Below are 23,476 nucleotides of genomic sequence, written 5' to 3'. Positions count from 1 at the left end.
CGATCCGTGTATTCCGATTTGATCTGTGAAGCACCCGTCTAAGCGATGATAGGAATCAGCAACCATCTAATTTGGTATTAAAGTAGAATATATCTGTCCGAATCAAGGCTCGCGGGGAAATCCCCGAACTTCTCTATCTATACCGGAGATTTAAGTTAAGCGACCACCACACCCTGCAACCTTGTACCTGAGAAAACTGCAAATGCCACTCAGGCAGCAATAAAGTCCAGATAAAATAACAACGGCCTCACATTCAGTCACGTGGCATATTTTTCCGGTCGGCGCGATCTGAACATCGTAGAATGGTTTCACATACAAATGCACATTTACACAAAGGCAATTATTACTTTGAACTTATTCGGATACAGTTATAAAGGCGCTAATTAAAATTAACTGACCACTACGAATTCATTATTTACTTTTGCTTAATTAATTGTGATTGTAAATTAATTAAAAATTTTGTTTATTTTCTTTTATTGTTTTAACTATACCAATAATATATAATATAATAGTTCTAGTTATAGTGCTATTAAAATATTGTTTAGTGTAACATATAACACTTTATCGAATTATTGTTAAATAATTATTATTGAAATGGATATATGGCTTTTACATAATGTCAAAAATTATGAAATGGTATAAATTCTGTGGAGCTATGGACTTTCTCTCTCTCTCTCTCTCTCACTCACTCTTTCTTTCTTTCTTTGTTTCTTTCTTTCTCTCTCTTTCTTTCTTTCTTTATCTCTCTCTCTCTTTCTTTCTTTCTTTCTTTCTTTCTTTCGTAGCGAATTTTTTAGTCACATAGTCAAAAGTCGCAGCCCCATACTACAATAGTTAAAACAATGCTCACCTAACATAGTGATGTAATTTTGAAATAAGTAGGCTTTAATTAAGTAGGTTTTGATTTTACTTAAGTCCGTGTGAGAGTATATCGTGACGTAAGCTGAGATCTCTAAGATCGATGAGACTTTTTTTTTTTTTTTTTGTTTCGGTGGGGGAAATCTTCCGGTATTCAAGATGCCCTGCCTCTGGGGGAAGGACAGGGGTATGTGGGATTCCTACCCACTAAAACCCCCCCCCGGTGGTCGCCCTCTGCGCTAAACGGGGGACCGCGGTATCTCCCGGTCAGGGATCGCCACGCGGTCTTCCCTTGCGCCTTGCTATTTTTCGATAGCCCGTCCCGGGGTATGCGTGGATACACTACCCCCGAAACCCTCGTGGTACTATCACGATGGTTCGGGACCACGTCGAACCATCGTCCGCCTCAGAGTCGCCGAAGCTAATGGGAGTTTAGGGCCCCCACCCTAAACTCCCGCGACTCCGAAGGCCCCGTTCATGGTAGGGGAGCACCATTCCTCGGAGGGCCGTCGCGAGGCACGTCTCTGCGCTGACGGCGTCGTCTCCGAGCGGGATCTGTCCTCTGCCGATCCCGTTCGGCTGCCTCATTCTGGACCATGACGGTCTCACAAAAAGAGGCCACGGCCCTCCACGCCGATGACCCACTCAGCATCGCCGACACAATTGCTGGCAAGGAAAGGTCCTGTCCGATCTCGTCCGCCAGAATCCGCCGCTCCGACTGCCACGCCGGGCAGACCGCAAACGTGTGCGAGGCGGAATCCTGGGCGGCTCCTCCGCAGTGGAAGCAGTTCGCCGTCGCTTCGCGACCAATCCTACACAGGTAATCACCAAAGCATCCGTGCCCGGTGATCATCTGCGTAAGCCTGTAGGTGAGCCTTCCGTCTCGTCGCTGCATCCAGGCCTCGAAGACGGGCAGGATCGCTCCAACGACGCGTCTGCGCGCATAGCGCTCTTCCGAGAGCTTAGCGCGCCACGTCGCGAGCGCCCTGCGCCGTTCCTGCCGTCTGACCGCCTCGAGCACACGGTTCGGCTCGCCACCGCCGTCTCGGCGGAGGGTAAGATCGATGAGACTGTATCAACCTTACACTGCTACCAGTCAACTTGTTCAGAATAAAGAAGGTATGTCCTTAAGACACAGTTTAACCAGTGTTTTGAGGCGCGCTGTAATAGTATTAAAAAAGATATAGATAAAATACGTTTATTCAACATTGGAACTTTAAACTGAACTCTTATTCATCGTCAACTTATTATATTTATTTTTTATCTATTTTATTTCATACATTCTGCTTCACAAGGTGTTATAGTTGTGGAGAAGAAGAAAGAAGTAACTCCACACATCTTATAATAAAGTTTAACACAGATTTATACATATACACATTATAGCCTAAATGAAATCGAAATAATTAAGCGACATCACTGCCAAGGATTCTAGTCGTTTAAATATTCGTTTATTGAATAATAAGAATTCTCCGTCAATTTATTCATAGCCTTTTGAATTTTGTTAATGGTAGTCCAATATTTTTTTGCGTTTATAAAAAATGTGATTCACGAATAAGAGATTTTTGCAGTCGAAAATTTAGTACAGTCAGTTTTCCACAATGCCTTATAAATACACTATGGACACCCCCCATTTTCTCGTTTTTTTTTTTAAATTATTGTAAATTTTTACTACAAGAATATTAACCTCTTTTAATCGATTTATCGATTTAAGAAGACAGTAGATTGAATTTGTAAATATAATCTAAGAACTGAGACGACATATCCAATGTGTTATAACCATTCACCTTACAAAGTTTTTACTAAAACGAAGCAGCCTATATAATATATTATAGGACCATGCAAGTTATTAAAATACCAAAAATTAAATTAGGTCTCGGCTTATTAATTATTTACTGTTTTTCATAGTTTTTCCTTTGACAATCTAAACATCGCTGCATCGTGTAAAAGTACGCTTATTGTGAAAAAAGCTGTTATAAATCTCGTTAGCGGTCTTTTCCTCGGAGTTTTCAGAGCCAGCCACCATTTCTTTGGCATCTTGAAACCGCATGCCATAAACTTTACAAGAAAAAAGAAGAAAATTCTCACGTTTAAATCTACGAAACACAAACGTAGTTATTTAATTTCCACGAACTTGCGAGTAAATAACAATGATGTAATATACTTGAAAAGATCAGTGAAGAGTTCTTATTTTAGATTTAAAAAATATATTTATAATGTAATATGATAAATTATAACAGGCCATTTCTAAGATTTTATTGTCACCAACTTTCATGACGATCGGTAAAATTATTTTTAAGTTAAAAGATTTTATATACAAGATTATTGGTAAAAAAAAATGATATAAAGTGGTGAATGTATAAATTATTTTCTATCAATTAATGTATGATACGTCGGGCAGTGGTAGCACAGCGATAAAGGATTGGGATTTGCAATTATATGTCGCAAGTTCAATTCCCGAATTGCACGTCTATATAATTTTCACTTTGTGCATTGATTATATAGAATTGCCACTGCTCACTAACAAATAAGTTTTATAGGATAGGCAACAGTGTCCTCTGCGTACCATAATACCACACTCCGACCGCCAACCTGCCGGCCAAGCGTGGCAATTATGGCAAGATATATTATTATATATCCTGCCCATAGATATTTTTAGGGGAAGGTATGTGCCTGTATATTACAGTGGGCGTGTATGAGTTGAAACGATGAATGTGTGGTACATCCTATATTAAATTCAATATTTTTAGAAATAATAAATAACGCAATAATAACAAAGTAAGAAAAAGCGTTTTCAAAATTCGAATTACTGCATATTAAAATTAATTTTTGTTTACTATCTGTTCTTGCAGGTTTAGTTTTGCCAAGTTACTGGCCTGTTGCATTTGTAAATGCCAAGTTATTGTGGTAGTGTCTTCGGCATCGATTTTTTTTTTAAAAATACAGTCATTATTTGTATGACAATCCATCCAATTTTAAAAGACATACTTCTTCTTTTTCTTTTCAACCATGACCGCCTACTGCAAAGGTATAGGTCACGCCCAAGATCGCCTCGATGACCGATCTTTTGTTCCCTACTTCTAGCTACTTCCCGACGTTACCTATATCGTCAGTCAACCTAGTGTGGTGCCTATCTACGCCGCGTCTACCTGCTCGTGGTCGCCCCTCGAGAAGCTTTCGGCCCCAACGGCCATTGGTTGCATAAGCGTCATCATTGATCTTGATTCTTCTGCGGACCTTCTCCTTTCTAATTCGATCTCGCAGTAAAACTTCGAGCATGACGCCCCTTGTAAATGATCACGTCTAGGATTCATGTCACCGTCAAAGAACTTCATCTTTAAATATTGCGGTATTTTGGACGAGAAAGTAGCTTCCTGAACACTGCTCTCTCGAGTTGGATTCAATGAGTGATCTCTTTATTTAAGGTTGACTTACTAAACTTGACGGATATTTACCAAATAAATATAGTCATCTAAAAATTCGAACGTAGCCCTAAAAATAAAAAAAGTACATACTATTTTCTCCAATACAACATGTATATACAAAAGCACTACATTATCAGATACATCATACACATCAGAGTATATCATATAAAACGAGATCAACAACCCCGTCCCTTCACTTTAGGTACATTGAAACTAATCGGTACGTGTTACCAACATACAATTGTCAATGTTACAATTCTTTGTTTATATTCAATATTACTAGTAAACATTTTCTACATATATTTTCTATTATTGATAGAATTCTTATTTAAACACACTTGAACTGGTGTTTGCCGCGTATATCGTATATCACACTGACACAGTTATTTGATACGTACGTGACAACGAAATGAAAATCGTTCCGGAAAATATTATAGAAAAATATTGAAATAGGGAAAGAAAAGGACCAATATTTAGCCACTTCCGCACATGCAGTGGTAGTCGTGCAACGAATGCACTGCCCCCAGCCCGCTGATAAATGTGTATGAGGCAAACAATGCGAATCACACAACTCACAACTCCACGGGGCATCTTCAGGGGTTATGTTACACCGATTAGTACCAAACACAGAGTTAATCAGGGTATCAGGAAGTGTCTCGTCTGATGTTAAGTTAAGACGAGATTTACGATGCAACATGCTTGCTTAGAATAAACCTATGCACTTGTACTTGAATACTCCCAAGTTATATTTAGCTTGAAATAACGACGCCGTTACGTTGTTCCATACGTTGGCTGTGCGCACTATATAAGTTATAACGAAATGCTTAGTGCGGATGGAACAGATTTCAACCGCATATATAGATATCTTGAATCCGTGCATCTTGTTGTCCGATGGAAGGAAGGAGATTGGAGAATTAATGCACTTTACTCCAACGCATACTCTAAATTAAAAAAAAAAACTTTGATAACGTAAAAAAAAATTATGTACGATTTTTAATCTATGATGTCAAGGTACAGTACAAGGTAAAGTAAGGATTGTGGAGTAAACATACATATTTAAAATTAGATTCCAGCTGTGGACATCCTGCAACTGAAATAATCATATAATATAATACACAGCTTACTTTTCTATAATATATTTCTAACGAATTTCAAATCCTTTTAACATACGTATCAAATAGCGATGTCAATTCGACAATATACATATATTCACTATTCAGTTTGCCACATGGCAAACTCTAGTTAGAGCGTGTTTAAATAATAAATACAAAATCAATCTTTAATAGGAAATAAGCGGAATATTCTATAAAGGAAAATTAAAAGTTTAAATCACTCAATACGAGAGATATCTATAAACGAGCGACTTAAATATAAACAAATTGTAACAGTGATATATGTTGAAGAGTTAAAAAATATTTTGGCCGTCTTATCACATTACGATTGATAACAGACAAAATGGTCAAAGATGAGAATAACATAAAATAAATTTTAATTACCTAGTACATATATAGATACGTTATAAGATGAGCCAGATTGTCTACTTATTTATTTTCTTCTTATATATGTTAGTTAATAGTGGAATGATGGTTTCAATGTGCCTAGTTGTCAATTTAAAAATATAATTAATTCATTCATATAGTTATTTAATTATCTATTAGAGTATTTTTAAACTTATTATAAGCCATGCCCTACAGCCTTACTAAAATTCTTAAGTCCCCCTATATAACATATATATTTGTATGTTAAAGCGAAAGACTTAAACTCGAGTCGAGTCCACTTACCAATATCCCCCCTTAACAATCAAATTGCCTCGCTGTAGGGCGTAGGTCCCACGTTGGGAAACGCTGATCTATATATTAACGCTTACTATTATAAGTTACTATTTTTATTCGTAAATTTTCTGCTTATTAACAACTTTTGGGAAGACACAAGATAAATTAATGAAGTTAAAGAAACACATACCGAGATTCAGAAAAAATATATATTGCATCCACCAAATAACCAGACGATATTTATATACATATAGTATACACATACACTTAATTATGGAATAAATTACATAAGGATAAACAAATTAAAACATGCAAATACCTATTTTAATACGTACATTCTGTATACATACATACGGAATTCCTATATATAAAAAAATAATCCCCAGACCCGGCATAAGTCGAGACAAATTTCATTTAAATATTTTATAACTCTCATACTATATAGAAAGTTTGGGAAAGAATTTAAAAATTTCACAAGAGCTTGAAAAAAATCAGCAAATGTTATGGACCGTACTTTATATTTTTGATAGTTCGAATTGAACTTCGCGCGTTTGACAGTTCGCTTTGAATTTCACGCGTTTCACAAATCGCTTTAAAATTCGTGCTTTTCACTGTTCGCCTTGAACTTCGCGCGTTTGACAGTTCGCTTTGAATTTCACGCGTTTCACAAATCGCTTTAAAATTCGTGCTTTTCACTGTTCGCCTTGAAATTCGCGCGTTTGACAGTTCGCTTTCAATATCGAGGGTTTAAATGTTCCGTCTTCAAATTTCGCGCGTTTGATAGCTCCATTTGAATTTCCTGCGTTTTGCTATTAACGCGCTAAAATTTTATATTATTGATTAATAATATCCAATTAAGTAATTCAATTATTATCATGAATTTCATTGGTTAAATATTGCCCGAAATATTTAAAATCGATTTTGTCTTCGCCAAAATAAATATCTTGTTCATAATTACTAAACTAACAAAGTAATCCAGCCGAGTGTTTGTGTCAGTGTTTCAAAATTATTTCTCCGTCAAAATTAATAACTTTGTGATTACTTATACTATTAAGTTTACCAAGTTAACGGGTTTCGTTGTGGTTAAAATGACTATTAAAAACTAAACAAACAATCAATTAAAACAAAAATCGTATTAGTATGTAATCATACAAAATCAAAACGTACTATAGAGTTATTAAAAACATTATTACCAAGTCTTGCAGAGTAGAAGGAAGAAAACAGATTTGTAATTAGTCGCTATTCAACTGACAACTACCGGACATGTTGTGGTTAAGCCATGGGCTTACGTAAAATCTTATTTAACATCAACATAACTTAACCCTTAATAACCTAGAGTTTCAATTTTGATACCAATCTTTTAAACTGAATGTTTACATTACTATTAGTTTTTTTTATAGGTTGGCTGTACGTATTTTCCTGTTGTATAATATTCTTTCCAACGAAATTTAAAAAAAAATCTATTTTCCCTTCATCTAGACCATCAAGCAAACACAGTAATATTAAAAAAAAAACACTTTCGTAAATCAGGCTACTAAGGGTTAATGATGTTCCAACTAATGATACTTTAACTAATGAATATATAATTTATGATTAGATTCCCTCATTATCATCACCAAAAACACACTTAGATCAGGTTGAATGTACGAAATAATCTCGATACTATCGCGTCTTTGGATAATATCTTCGTTTCAGCACCTAGATGCCCACTGCAAGAGATGGACTTCCACCGCAGACATCTAGGAAAGGATATACCATAATCTCACCTAGTAGTATAATAGTACACAGAGGACGCTGCTGTTCCATTTAAAACTCATTTGTGAGCAGTGCCAATCCTGTATAATTAATGCACAAAGAGTGAATTATATAAGATTGTATCCTGGGAATTAAACCCGCGATCTACAAGCACAAGTCTCAGTCGCAGAGCTATCACTGCTCTGTGTATTTAAATACAACAGGCCAATAATCTTTAACAGTTCAAAGTTTGACATGTGAGCTTTTGCTTTTACTATAATGGCATTCATATTAACCCTGTATGACTTCTACCCAAGTTTCTTAGAAAATAATTCACAAAGCTAACTGCATTAGTGTATAACAAATCCGAGGAGGAAAGGATCACAAAATATTCATAACAAGGTAAGTAGGGGAGATAGGCCTCCCTCTTTCCGCCCTCAACGATCTAAATCGCGGACCAAAGATTATCTTGCGAAAGGTACTGTGTAGCATCATAGATACTAAGGTTAAAGCAACGAGTAAAAACCCTTCAGATAACAGATTATCTAGAGTTCAGAAGATGGGGTATCTTCCCTTATTATTAAAAAAGACATAAATTAAGATGATAGTGACGTAAATGTTTAAAATTATGTATAAAGGATATAAAATTTTAGGTTGGATATAAAGTTTAACCATTAACTTTATATATACATATGTCAAAGTGACAGTTGGCAGAAAAGATTGCGTAGGCATAGAAGCGCAGCAGTGTCTAGGATGTTCGCCCACAAGATTGACATACGCCCTTGTTAACGTTGAAAGACGCTAGATGCAAACCGCTTACAACCTATCTTATAAGAAATCTATTATATATCTACTTTCTATGGCATAAGGAATGGTAATGATGATGATTTACTACGGCTTTACCAAATTTATTAAATTATATTTTAATATTCAAATAGTCCAAATTCAATAACGGTCTACATAAAAGTCGTAGAAAGCATTGACAGATGCCAAAACTTTTGACACATGTCAAAATACTTTAATGAATACGTGTTTAATTCTTTTTAATTTTCATCATAATGTTGTTTTGTTTCTATTTATGATAATTTTTTAATGAGTCTCATATTTTTATTCTGTTTATGTTATTTAATCTAACCGTCAGTTTTCCGATATCTGTTAGTTTACTATCGCTCGAGGGCTTCCTGAGGAGCTTCATCTCCGTTATTTGGTTTATATTACCATATTAATATGATAGAGCAAACTTGCATAAGTTTCATATTAAGCTAGCTTTAACTTATTTGATATAGTAAATTGTCGTTCCCTGCATACAGCGTCTTCCCACGACCTTGACTATGTCATCAGTCCACCAGTGGGGGGCATACCTACGCCACATCTTCTGGCTCATGATCACCATTCGAGAATCTTCCAGCCCCAACGGTCGTAATAATAAGATTTCTTGACGTCGTTTATGTTATGCACTGATAATTTTAAAAACCTCATGTGGTATATACATCCTCCTTACAAATAACGAAAGGGATTACGGCCAATTACATCGTGTAACGTAACTGCTGAGGTACGCGCGGCAATTTTTTTTTGCTTACTCACATGCGGCAATTAGACGTTCCGGCAAAACCTTTCCGCGACACACCCGTGTTCGCTTAGGCCCATTCGCCACGTTTATACAACTTGAAGGCGTGCTTCTTAAATTCGTAATTAATCATTAATACTTGTTGCAGTCGTTAACATTTTAGTGTAACTAAAACCCCATTTGTGTCCAAAGTACAAGCTTGAAGACGTACTTCTTCGTGCCGCTTCGCACCACACGCTCAGTACCATCTTCAGGCTCTACGGCTCCGTGTACCACTTGCCCAGCATTGGACCACGAAAGTACAACGCCAGAGTAGAAATATACAGGCTACATTTCACCCACAACAAACAGAGTCGTCTTGCCCTCTCAATTAAATAACATTTTTGACAACTTTGACTCTCATTTAGACGTCCAACGTCATAATCATCTCCCTTTGACTTACTCGTCAAGGAAGAGTGAAACCTTTTATCTATCTTCATTTACATCGAATTCTCTTCACGTCATATTCTTTTAACCATCGTAACCACAGAGTAAATAAAAGTTTAATTCCATTCGTGTACAGTATTAAGCAACGAAAACAATAATCACATTATTGCTTAGTCTTGCAATATACGAAGTAGAAAACTTATTTTTGTAATTAATCAATGGTATCCCAGCGGTAGAGGACTGAAACTTGCGATCATGGGTTCGATACCCGGGAGACAATCTTATATAATTCACACTTTGTGCGAATTTCCAGAGGATGGGCAGCAGTATCCTCTGCGTACCATAATACCACACTGCGATCGCCAACTCGCTTGCCAAGCGTGGCGAATAAGGTATTTATCCCCATATCTGAGCAGGCCTATGGCTTGCAGAGCGCGTCTAGGGATTGAAACGCATTTGATTTGCATTTGATGTACTAGAAGTGATGCTGCTAGCTGATTTAGGCTATGTGCAGCTTCATAGAAATTGAGCCTATGGAAACAGAGGTCCACGGACTAAAAATATTACGCTGGGGATCGTATCCCAGATACGACGAAGACATCCACACGCGGAGAACTATATCCGTGTAGGTGTATAGTGTAGTGAGTAGGGTGTAGTGTATGTAGCACGAAGCGAGGACTACTCGGCGGTCGGGAGAGACACGGGCCTCTCCGGACCGCCCTCACTTGAACGCGAATTAGGCGGGCGCGGCCGCCGTGTCATGTGTAAATGAGTAGTGCATGACATGTGCATCGAGGCCGCCGTGGCTCGTAAGCGTGTATCCTGACGTTGAGACGGGGGACCGGATATTATTTGAATTCCGCTTTGAGAGCGGTCTGAAACTACTTTCATAAAGTCCTTTTATATATATTGAGAAGCCAATGACATTTGACAGTACGAAGTGTCAAAATAACCAGCATAGATTAAAAAAGAACGACCAGAAATAATGTAGATTAAAAAAATACTTTTACCGTCTTAAGAGAGATCATTATCGTCAACAATTTATCTATGCCCCAACAGATTTATTATAAGAATAGTAGCGGCCATTGCACACATTGCCATTTTAACTAGATTGATTTAATTTTTCTTGAAATAATCTTAGTGTTTTATTATATGACGCAACGCTAAAATAATTCAAACGCTCGCTATCTCACAAGTATATAACATAATAAAGAGATGTAATGAAATGTCGTTTTATAACAATAAAAATGAAGCAATAAAGTTTACAATGTCGATATAATTCGTTCACATTAGTTCTGACGACTCATTCTTTGTTTTATTCGTACCATAATCGTTTCTTATTTAACTTTCTTTATAAAGAATGAACAATGTATGTAATATAACTCATTCAACTTTATAAATAACTGGTTTATAAATCTGAACACATTACTTTTTTATTTTTGTTAAATAATTCTTTCAAGATATTTACCATTTATTTATAAATTACTTTCAATGATATATCGACAAGTAAATTGAGGAATATTGATCAAAATAATTGTAATAATAAAAATATTCACAGAAATTTATATGCATTTTTAAATTGTCAATTATTTTAATAGAATAATTAGTAAGCTACCACCAGATTGTTCATCTGCATGTTGAAATTTTTTAATGAAATTTAACAATGTTTGTTGTGTACATTATAATATCAATCATGTAAATGAGTCAACAAACCAATGTCCACACATTTCGATCAACTAAAAACTCTTGAATTCTATTATAAGATTTATTTAATAATATACTTTTAATTTAACCCTTAATAGCCTAATTTACGAAAGTGATTTTTTTTAATATTACTGTGTTTGCTTGAGGGTCTAGATGAAGGGAAAAATAGATTTATTTTTTATTTCGTTGGAAAGAATATTAAACAACAGTAAAATTCGTACAGCCAGTTTATAAAAAAAACTAATAGTAATGTGAACATTCGGTTTAAAAGATTGGTATTAAAATTGAAACTCTTGGCTATTAAGGATTAAGTTTATAACTATGAAAATGAAGGTATAAATATGTTGTAAAACATTACACTACGTACACTTAAACCCGTAAAGGATTTCTTGAATTAATAATGGACAAGATACATTGTTTTAATCAGCTATTATTTAAAAAAAATACATTGCGTGTTGCATATAGAGTTGTAGAAACGCGGTATAAACAATACCTCTGTTAACAAATATGCACTGACCTTATTACGCGAGCGGATGCGATGTAAAAACAATTGGCGTGGATTGCAGTATAGACGAGAGTTCGCGGCCACACTACCGCCACTGCGAGATGACGGGCAGCGCTCATGTAAATATTAAATGTAAGGATGTGTTCACAATCACCTTTTTTTCCATTCACATTGTACAACTTTTTTTTTATTTTCGTACTAAGTTTTTTTTATTACTTTTAGACGAGACTGGGGCATTATTTTTTAAAATATTTTTTTAATAACAAGCTTTTTTAATTCTTCTCTTTCATGCGTCAATATTTCGTTCATATTTTTTTCATTCTGTTCCTCCTTCCATACATCAACTCACTCTCTACACAATTTCTACAGTATCATAGTTTTACAATTTTTAGTTATTCTAATTTCAAATAATATATATGTATATAACTTTTTACATCACCTTTTTGACATTTTAATTTTTTTTTCCTTATCTTGTATTTCGTTTATTGAACTCATAGTTTTATTATTTAGATTTTTTTAGGTACTGCTGTTCCATAACTATTGATAGATTTTTATGGCGCCCGCTCTTGTACGCCTTTCATTCACTGTATTGTATTTAGGACAGGAATTTTATTTAGCAATATTTTTTATTGCTACTATATTAATTTAATTCTTCTATCTTGTCTGTCATGAGTTTTAATGCTACATTCTCTTCCATCTCTTCTCTTCTGTTGATAGATTAATGAAGAAGCTGAAGCTTCTGGAATGGAGACTACAAGCAAGCGCAGCGTAGAACTTCCGCCTAGAAGTTGAACGAAAACATAAGTAAAAGAGGAATGATAATTATAAAAATACTTTTAATGTACTTTAAAAAATATTATAGGAATATTTCCGTTAATATGATAAATCATAAAAGTAAAATAATACAAAATTAGAAAGTAAATTGTCTATAATAAACTTGTAGTGGGTTGTAAGAGTATAGTACCAGACATTTGATTTGGCACGTCGGTAACAAGACCGAAAGTTTCGGTTCTAGGTTCGGTTTGTATTTTTTTTTTGATTTCAGCAGGAACTTTTGTAGACGTTGAAGATACCATACACTATATATCACTAACTTCATTGGGATTTTTGCTAAAAATTTTACTCTTTTAGTCGATGTGCCAAATCAACCGCCGGGTAACATATTAAATTTATCACTACACTTTAGCAGAGACCAATATATTCCATAATTTGGTCAATAGTCAAGAGTAATTATATAAATGTAACATACACAATCGTATTAAAATATCCCTACATATTATATTACGACCTCCTATTTTAAATATTTCAATTCATTTAATTCTTTCCGCGAAAGAGCTATGAATCTAAGAGAAACATGCTTACATAATTCAGAATATAATTTTTAATTTTGAATATTTTGACCCTACCTGTCTGTTCGTGCCCTTATTGTATATTCAGACCTCATTCGGCACGGACAACGGTTAAACGAGATGTTAAATATGTCCAATCAAAAGCGACGATACGCCATTATTTATTTTAATTAATTAAATGAAAAAATGAGCAACATTTTCGATTATCGTTTTTAACATTCTTTGTACACTTCGATTGCTTTTAAGTCAACAATGTTAATAGTAATACATTTGGACGACTTATAAAATCATTTTAGTGACTATAATGTTTTAGAAACAAAATCCATGTTGTAATAATTTTCATAATAATTATTATTTCAACTATATGACGTCGACCATAACAAGTTTGTCTGTATTTAATGGAATCAGGCGTTACCTTGTGGAAGTCCATCCTAAGTACTTAGAAGTTGTATTAAGTTACTTCCTCCATGTCCATCCAAAGTAACTTAGTACTACTACTAAATACTTAGGATGGACTTCCACAAGGTAACGCCTGATTCCATTAAATATTTAAGATCAGCATTCTATAGATTTACAATACAACAAATTTGAATTAGTCTGCATTCAACGCCGCTCTGACTTATTTTAAGGACACTAATAGCTTTAAGAGTATACGCTATTAGCAGCCGGAAGTGATTTATCACTCAAGTACGTTGGAAAAGAAAATAATAGACAAGATTGATCGAGATGGCATATTCACATATTTACAAAGAGTATTTACAATTTACACGACCCTACCGCAATCGCATCGACCACAACATCACTGCCGGTGTCCGAATTCAAATTGGCGTTCGATTTCGAATTCGAACGCGACGGAATGATTTGACATAGAAGTATTCTGGCTGTAGTGGCCAGCAATATGGAGTGTGAACGCTAGGAGTAAAGATATATCATAAAGAATTAAAATACTGATGTACTAAGAAAACTAAATGGTTGTTCCAGACGGAATACTTATGTAAAGCGTAGAGGTAATTTGATGACTCTGACGGAACGTGAATTGCGGTTTTTTGACATGCCGATGACTCATCGGTTGACTTCATTGAGCTTGATGGGTTGTCGTTGTTTCACTTAGTTGAGTGTAGGTATGTAATTAGACTACGATATAGGTATTATAATTTAAAGGGTAGTAAATACAAACTTAATACGATTTTATTTTTATCGCTTAATCAATGTTTATCGTTTTATATTTAATATAAGTGGTGATAGCTTAGAAACTTGGTCACCTCAAAAGTGGATGAAGTGGTGATCGCAGCCTCATGCGTTCAAGTCCGAACCACGCGCAATTCTACATTAGCCGAAGTAATACACACCGCTGAAAACCGGCACAGATATCATATCACGCCACTAACATTACAAAAAAGTTTAAAGGAATCAGGCGTTACCTTGCGGAAGTCCATCCTAAGTAAGAAAAGGACCAATATTTAGCCACTTCCGCACATGCAGTGGTAGTCGTGATTGATTTAGCGGTGGTAGTTGTGTATTTCGCATTGTTTGCCGCATGCGCATATATCAGCGGGCTGGCGTGCGGTGCACTTTATTGCATGACTACCGTGCATAGTACGAAATAAAAAAGTAAAATATCGTGCATAGTACGAAATAAAAAAGTGGTCACTTTTTACTTTTTTATTAAACTATGATTGGCCAGTAACTTTGGACAATACGAAGTCTTACCATTATTCAAAATAGTATATTCTGGTTCGCGAAACGGCAATCGTAGAATCAAAATTATAAATGATCATAATACTATGACGGTAATTTTTTAATCTACAAAAAAAAATTATTAGTTTATGAACTCTATTGCAGTATGCGCAAACTGGCAAACGAAGCACAGGACGTCCGCAAAGTGAACAGATGAACTTATTCAGAAATTTGTTTCGGAGAAATTAGACGTCACTTGGACGCCCATCAGAAAAGATGATTTTAAAATATTCAGAACTGAATAAAGTTTTGAATATTTTAGAATAAACTCTATGAATTATAATGTAGAAGAAGACGTGAAATTCAAAGCTTTGAATAAAAATAAACTTATTTAACATATCTTAATATAATATATAGCATAAGCTCACAGAGTATATAGGATAATTGGAAATAGATGTAAAAGTTTAAAAGACTGAAATGTGAACCTCTTTGCTGTCGGTCATTGTATGGTACCATTCAAAAATCAATGCTTTCAGAAATTATAACTAAATTATTACATAGTAAGAAAAAGCGTCTTCAAAATTTTGATTACTACATATTAAAATTAATTATTGTTTATTATCTGTGCCCGCAGACTTTGTAGAAATAATCGGCCTGTCACATTCTAATAGAAAAATAAATCAACGCAGTATATATCAAATTGATCACTTTATATACGGTGATCGGAAATAGGAGTAAAATATTCGAAGCTGTTTGTTGACAAATGAGCTATATATTTATAGCTTTTATAGCTTCTTCTCCTATAACCAATCACCCTTTATATTCTCGTTATTTCACTTTTTGTCACTTTCACACACATCGTTGTAAGTACATACAATAATATTACTGTTTATTCAAAACTATCTATTACTAAACACTTTATATTGCGGGAACAATAACTAATGTACGTTTATTACTTATTCCTCTTCAATTTCCATAGAATGATCGTCTGGAAGAAATTTCCTCGTGTGATAAGACTGCTATTGTATTTTTACTTTACTATTATGACACTATGTATATGTATTCTAGCGTGTAGAATAAAACATACTAAATTAAATTATTGTGTTTTAAGAATAAATTTAAAAAATTATAAAAATAGATTTTTTTATCAGTGTGAACACTTCCTTACGGCGCGTTATCGACATTCAACTTCATTGTTTATAGGCCCTTGTTGATATGAGTTATCTGCCGTGAAACTACGGCGCATGTTCTAACTAAATTACATAGCGACTTATAACATATAAATTATGTAAAACTTTAAGTAGCAATCGATAGCACAGAATGTAAACTTGTTAAAATGTTATATTTCCTTTTATAAATATTGACAAATTCTTATACAATTACCCAGACTTTTTTATATCGAGATTCTTTAGAATCTTCAGTGTTAAAATTCCGTCGCCTGTATACGCCCATTGCAACACATAGATCTCCACCAAAGACATCAATGGGGAGATATACCATAATCACCTCACTTAGCAGATGGGTTGGCGATCGCAGTGTGGTATTATGGTAAACAGAGGATGCTGCTGCCCATCCTCTGGAAACTTATTTGTGATCAGCGGCATTCCTTTATATTTCATGAATAAAATGTGCATTATAACTAGATTTGTATCCCGCGAGCTGCGATCGCAAATCTCAATCCTCTACCGCTGGACTACTACTGCTTGTTTAGTTTAAATTTAAAAAAGGAATTTTAAAGCCTTTTTCAGGAGGGTTCTTCGAGTACCTTCCCTACTCGGTTTAAGCTCAAGGAGGAACCGGGCGTGGACTAGACCGTGGTCCACCTTGTAGCCCACTGTCCCGCATTCGAAGGACTTCGGGTCGTCTCTGAATGCCGGTTGGGCGTAAAAATAAATGAGGGAAACATCGCCTCTATGTTAGAAGATGCCTAAAGTAGGGAATCGTTTCTCAGTTTTTGTAAAGTAATAGTTAAACATGATACAACAATAAACAAGGAAAGAGTAAGCATAAAACTGTTAAGAAAAATGTGTGAGCAAAATTGTAAAATAGAGACATAAGAAGACGATGTATTAATGAGAATAAGAACGAAAGAGAAAGATAGAATAAATTGTGGAAAGAAAGAATGGAACGATAGATTATGTGAAGTATGATAGTAGAGAACAAAAATGAAAAGGACAGTGAAAAAAAAGATTATTAAAACAACAAACGACCTTGTCCTACCCAAAGATAGGGGAATGAGAATAAAAAAAATAAAAAAACTCTTTTTCCGGAAAAAATTATTCAAATTTCGAACAATTTGTTTTTTTTTTTTGGTTTTGGTTAATATTATAACTAGCTAACTCGGCTAACGTTTTGCTAAATAATACTTTGATGGATATTGGTGGTAGTTGAATACAAAATAACTAATTTAATGTGTGTACGGATGTCGTATATTAGTTATATGAAGAGATATATTTTAATGCCAAAACACAAATACAAAAGTTAAGTACAGATATTTATTTCTGTAGTAAACGCAATTGTAGCTCTACGTTACTTTTATCTCAAGTCTTTTAAGATTGGCTTGCGATCGTAGGTCGCGGAATAAAAATCTAGTTTAATACACATTTTATTCATGAATTATAAAGGAATATCGCTACTCACAAATAAGTTTATTGAGGATGGGCAGCAGCATCCTCTGCTTACCATAATACCACACTGCGATCGCCAACCCGTCTGCCAAGCGCGGCGATTATGGTATATCTCCCCATTGATGTCTTTGGTGGAGATCTATGTGTTGCAATGGGCGTCTACAGGCGACGGAATTTTAACACTGAAGATTCTAAATAATCTCGATATAGAAAAGTCTGGGTAATTGTATAAAAAATTGTCAATATTTATAAAAGGAAGTATTATATTTTGCTTTAATTATATAGGATTGCTACAAGTTTCCATAGTATGGGCAGAAGCGTACTCTGCGTACCAGAATACCACACTGCGATCGCCAATCTGCCTGCCAGGCATGGCGATTATCACCGCACAGATGTCTTTGGAAAAGGCGTATGCCGTACAGAGATATGGGCTGAAAAGATTTGTTCCTAAAAATAAAAAATGAGAATTCCATCCTTGTCACGTAAGTATAAAAAATATTCTCAGACAAAACGAATTTCAAGCAATTTCATAGAAATCGGCCAAACCGTTTCGAAGTATTAACACTTTTTTTTTATATAGTCTTAAGTATTAATTTTATTTACGGTCAACACGTTTTTGGCAAGAAATAATACGATTTAATAATAAGAATAAATAAATTCTCTTTTTTACATAATTTTTTTTTTTTGTAAAACGAATCTCTGCAATTGTTTTTTTAATTTTGACATTGTAAACTTTACAGTACTCACAGAAACCTATACAGCAATAATTGGGGCTTTAAGAAGTTTCTATATCCGATTTATCTTCAACATCTATTATTTATTTTAGTCCTTAATAAACGTGCGTGTCTTTTTTCAAGATAAATATTTATAAGGTTAATTTTAATTAGTATTTTTATATATTTCTTACTTAAGAATTAAATTTTGACTGCACACTAATTTCAATTTGTTTTTAATAAAAAATCAAATGTTTTCATTTTGTAAAAACATATATAAGTATATAAGACATCACATGGATTACATTATTACTTCTTTTGCTTTGAATATTGGTGTTTAACCTTTTTAAGTCTTACACGATTTTTTATATGATTGCCTCAGGAATTTAAATACCATGTAAAGACAGAGTTGGGTGCATATAAACCATAATTGTATTAAAAAGTGTGCACATAATTCTAATATTATTGTTAACATATATTATAATTCTATTTCTTCTTTCTTATTGATGTTTAATTGGCCTGTAAAAGATTGTTACGTTGCAATGAATACAGTACCTAATATTACACATCGACCTTTGAAAAGAGACAGACTTCGTAGAGCGTTTGTCACACGAAATACAAAGACCGACAAACCGTCACATAGGTAGTGTGGGACAGAGATAGTGCTCTACGAAGCCGAAGAAGAAATTATCCGATTGTCTCTTTCTAAATGTCGATGTGCAATATTTATCGCCGGGTACTTTAAATACCATTATAATTCACTTGTCATCAAAGATTTCAGTAAAACGACGAAAATGTCTAACATAAAACTAACAAAATAATAAAATTACTTAAATTAACAATTGAAATATTGAATAATAATAAATTAAAATAAAAAGAATGTTTAACACCAAGTAGAATAGTTATACGAAAAATAAAGATAATTGATGTTTTTATCAAAGCTATAAAGCATTTAGTGGTCTAATTTTATCTATGATTATTTGTTAACAGCTAATAAAAATAGCTTATAGCTATTTTAATTGTTGATAAATTTAAATGGAAGATAACTATTATGTCTCTTTGTAAAAGCCGACTAGATCAGGGTTGAGCAACCTTTTTATTAACGGGCCAATTTGAATTTAATTTTTTTTTTTGGCGGGACACACAAAGTAACACATGTTCATAATTTACAAAAGCTTACTTTTAATAAACATTAAAATTAAAAAATATAAAATCGAGATTTCCCGTAAAAATTTAAATGCATAATGTTAAAACAGATGTAAAAAGAACAGAAAAACAAAATAAGTTTTTATTTAAATTTGTAATGAGAAGTTTGGCGTTCTTTTTTCAAAACAAACTGATTAATATAAGTCTGTAAGATTTGGTAGCTACATGTACGCAGCTTTCTAGTCGTGCATCGCTCAGTCTTGATCGAATGTCATTTTTGATTAGTTATTTCGGTTTAATATGTACTACCATTTTATCATACTTTATTTTCTAAATATATATTGAAAAGAGATAATGAATAAAAAATTAGCCTTAGAAATGCTTGGTGGACTGCGAGTAGCCCGCGGACTGCATACTCATGCCTGGCCAAGATAGACAGGCTTCCCTCATAGATTTTCAATTCAAAAAGTCCTTGACAACTACATCTGTTCACGTTTTTGGTAGAACCTGTAATACACTTGTCAAAATAACAAAACCAAATAGGAAAACTTGAACCAAAATGAATAATATGCACATGTAAAAGAACTTATTAAATAATAATAGAATGTAAGACAAAACTATAATGTATTAAAAAGTCTAATCTAAACAAACCTGTGATATTAAAAGATAAGGATAGAAAATGTAAGAATAAAAATAAAGATTAGAAATAAAATTGTACCTAGCCACCTAAGAGTAAAAAAGATGAGGAAAGGAAGGCGACGAAAGCAAGAAGGAATGAAAGAACAAAAAAAATGCAACATATTGTGAAGAATAAAAGGAAAGAATAAAAGAAATTGAGAAGAATGAAAGTGAGTGTAGAATAAAGATAAAACCCTGAAAAAAATATTTGTAAATAAAGTCTCTGTCCCATACATATAATAGGGGCACGTAAATTAAAAAAATACACTTGTCAGTCTGTATTATCCACTTTAGAACGCACACTCCATATCTTGGCAACAGACACTACCACTTACCAATCCGTCGAGCTATATTGGTAACTTAAAATAAAGCTAGATGGGTTCCAAACATGTCCTGATTTGAGAAAATCTTAGATCGTTTAAATAATGCTACATGGTATGACCAGGTCCAAAGGTCACTCCAAAGGACCTATTTTTGGTTTGTCATAAATAATATCCATTTAGCATTCCGATTCAAAGGTGCTTATGAGGGCTGAACCTCAACGACGTAGTTGGTATTGCTTTGGCAATATTACTACTACTTAAAACGTTAACACTGGAAGAAAGTAACGGAAAATATTCGAGCAAAATCTAGAACCTTATCATCAGAAACTATGTTTAATCAGTCATGTAGTTAATAAGCTTTCGTATAATTTATCTTATTAATAAATGATGTATATAACATGAATAATAGATTATACAAATAATAACATTAGAGAATTGCCAGACCCCAAAAATTACTTGAAATATAATAACATCACGCGTCTCTTTAATTAAATGTTAACACCTAAAAAAATTCGCACGTAATAAAGAAAATTATACCAACAATTTTATTTCGTGAAATTCATTGTATTTCGTCGAGAGAAACATTTATTAAAATTAAAATATTAGCATAGGCGCGCAATAAAAACTCAAACTTCATGCTGCCACACTCGACTTTAAAAACACAAAACTTCACAAATGATGTACACGCGAATACGTGTATATTGAGACGTCTTTTAAAATGTACACAAAACTGTGATGACCTTTGATAATGTTCACAGCTGGGCTAAGCCGGAATGCAAATCGAATTAATCGAGTCCCACGTCTGTTAATTTTTAAAACACCGGGGAGGCCTTTGACTCTCAGTGGACGTCGTCGACATCATCTTACGACTATATTGATGATGACATATTTCTTAGTCGTTTATTGATGCCTCTGTCTCGCCAGATCTTAAGCGATGACGTCTACAATATTTAAAGAATAAGGCGTTACCTTGCGGAAGTCCATCCTAAGTAAGAAGAAGGTATGTTACACCGATTAGTGCCAAACACAGAGTCAACTCTGAGTTCCAGAATATCAGAGTGACTCTGTGTTTGGCACTAATCGGTGTAACATAACTCCTGAAAATGCCCCGTGGAAAGGTGAAACACGTGTTGAGTAATTTGGCGGTGGCGGTTGTGTGATTCGCATTGTTTGCCGCATACGCATTTATCAGCGGGCTGGTGGGCGGTGCACTTTGTTACACGACTACCACTGCATGTGCGGAAGTGGCTAAATATTGGTCCTTTTCTTACTTAGATCAACAATGGTAAATGCTTGCTCAGAAGAAACCTATTAACTCTCGTCTTGAAGACTCTTGAGTTATAGTTGTCAGGAAACAATGACGCCGTTAGGTTGTTCCACAACTTGGCTGTTCGCACTTTGAAAGTATTAGCAAAACTCCTAGTGCGGGTGGAAGGAATTTCAATCGTGCACAGATGTCATTAATCCGACCTTTTTGTTAGATGGAAGAAGAGAGATGATGGAATTTGATGTAATTCCGCTACAAACTCTTCAAAGCGCAATCTTCAGAATACCGATAAACTGGTAACTTTTCGACGATGGTTCAAGCTTTAAGGCTTTATGTTCACCAGAGCATCGTTACTAATCAGCCTCTTGGTTAGAATGTGTATGTATACAATACTTAACATTCTATTCCAATTTCAAAAAGATGACGAACCGTACTGGATTTATTTTAAAAATTGTACACGGCGTGATTTAAAATACATGTAAAATTTTTATATTAAGTTATTATTCTTTTGTCAGTATAAGCCTTTAAAGCTTTTACAACCATTTCGAATCAACCTGTATATAATGATCACTATGAAGTATTTCACATTGATTTATTTTTTTTATTGGAATGTAATAGTTCAAACACATACGACTGTACAAAGTCAAAAGGGCCGATTTTAAACAGTAATTAATAAAAATTCTTGAATGAAATGAAAAAAAAACATTGATTTTTAGATGAATTGTACGACTACTGCTACATAGCGGAAGTAGCTATATATTAGACATTTTCGTACCATCTTGAATTGACAAATAGATAATATCTATAAGGCATTAAGTCCTTCTTTTCTAATCTGACGAATAAATAAAAAAAATATATCTTGCTCATCGCTAAAACATACCTTGGTAAATACTGGCCAGTAATAACTTTTATGATTTAAAAAAAAACTGCTTGATGAAATATTGACGTGGAAATTAATGAGAGTATTAGTTTTTTCACAGAATTTTTCTACTTAACTATCAAATTCGTTTAATCGTTATGAAAGAAGGTCCGTGTTCTAACGGAAGGAACATTAAAAGATTAATAACCGGGAAGCTATAAGTACACTATAAAACTAACCATAAACTGTGATGTGAACTGAAGAAAAATCACGCCTTCAACGTACATAAGTGCTATGTCTATAAAAAAAAACATTTAATGGTATAGTGCTTCTTAATTTGAAATATTTTTGTACAGTTCAAATATAATAAAAGTTGTCTATGAATTACATGTTGTGCGACATAAAATTTTTGAAACATTTCTGGTACCAGATTTTGGATTTCAAATTCGAGCTGAATCAAATTGAGTCTACCGCTTGTTCGGGTGAATTATAATTGAAATTATTAGGAAGCACCAGCGAAAGAAATATAATTTAATAATAATTGAAATAGCCTGGAAGCAAATATATAAGTTACAAGGCTTATCTTCTATGAAGACATTTGCAAAGTAATGGCACACAAATATTAGTTGACATTTTTTTTAAATCTAACAATGGAAGCTTTCTAATCAATTTGTGTGATCCTGTTATAAATAGAAAGGCAATAGAAAGATATGCTAATTCGATGAATACGGCTTTTAGGTCTAAATAAATAGTTTTTTCTTATTATATTTATATTATGTACGTATTTCTGATAAAATTGGTAAAGTTTTTGTGAAAATACAATACATTTTTATGTACATATCTTATCAT

The 23,476-nt window shown here is 34.0% G+C and overlaps 1 protein-coding gene across 1 annotated transcript in view; it reads right to left on the bottom strand.

Annotated features, from left to right (window-relative positions):
- Window positions 1-12,073, bottom strand: part of LOC137932154 (galactokinase-like) — a 38,500-nt gene extending 26,427 nt beyond the window's left edge. Inside the window, exon 1 of the mRNA XM_068775739.1 lies at window positions 12,001-12,073. The gene's annotated coding sequence lies outside the window, so the exon portion shown is untranslated. The remainder of the gene's footprint in view (window positions 1-12,000) is intronic.
- Window positions 12,074-23,476: the final 11,403 nt, after the last annotated feature.

This window comes from Battus philenor, unplaced genomic scaffold (genome assembly GCF_028537555.1).
Source record: "Battus philenor isolate CCGP_79_NKW_IND1 unplaced genomic scaffold, ilBatPhil1.0.hap1 SCAF_9, whole genome shotgun sequence".
Classification (NCBI taxonomy): domain Eukaryota; kingdom Metazoa; phylum Arthropoda; class Insecta; order Lepidoptera; family Papilionidae; genus Battus; species Battus philenor.
This window is presented reverse-complemented; position numbering and strand designations above follow the sequence as displayed.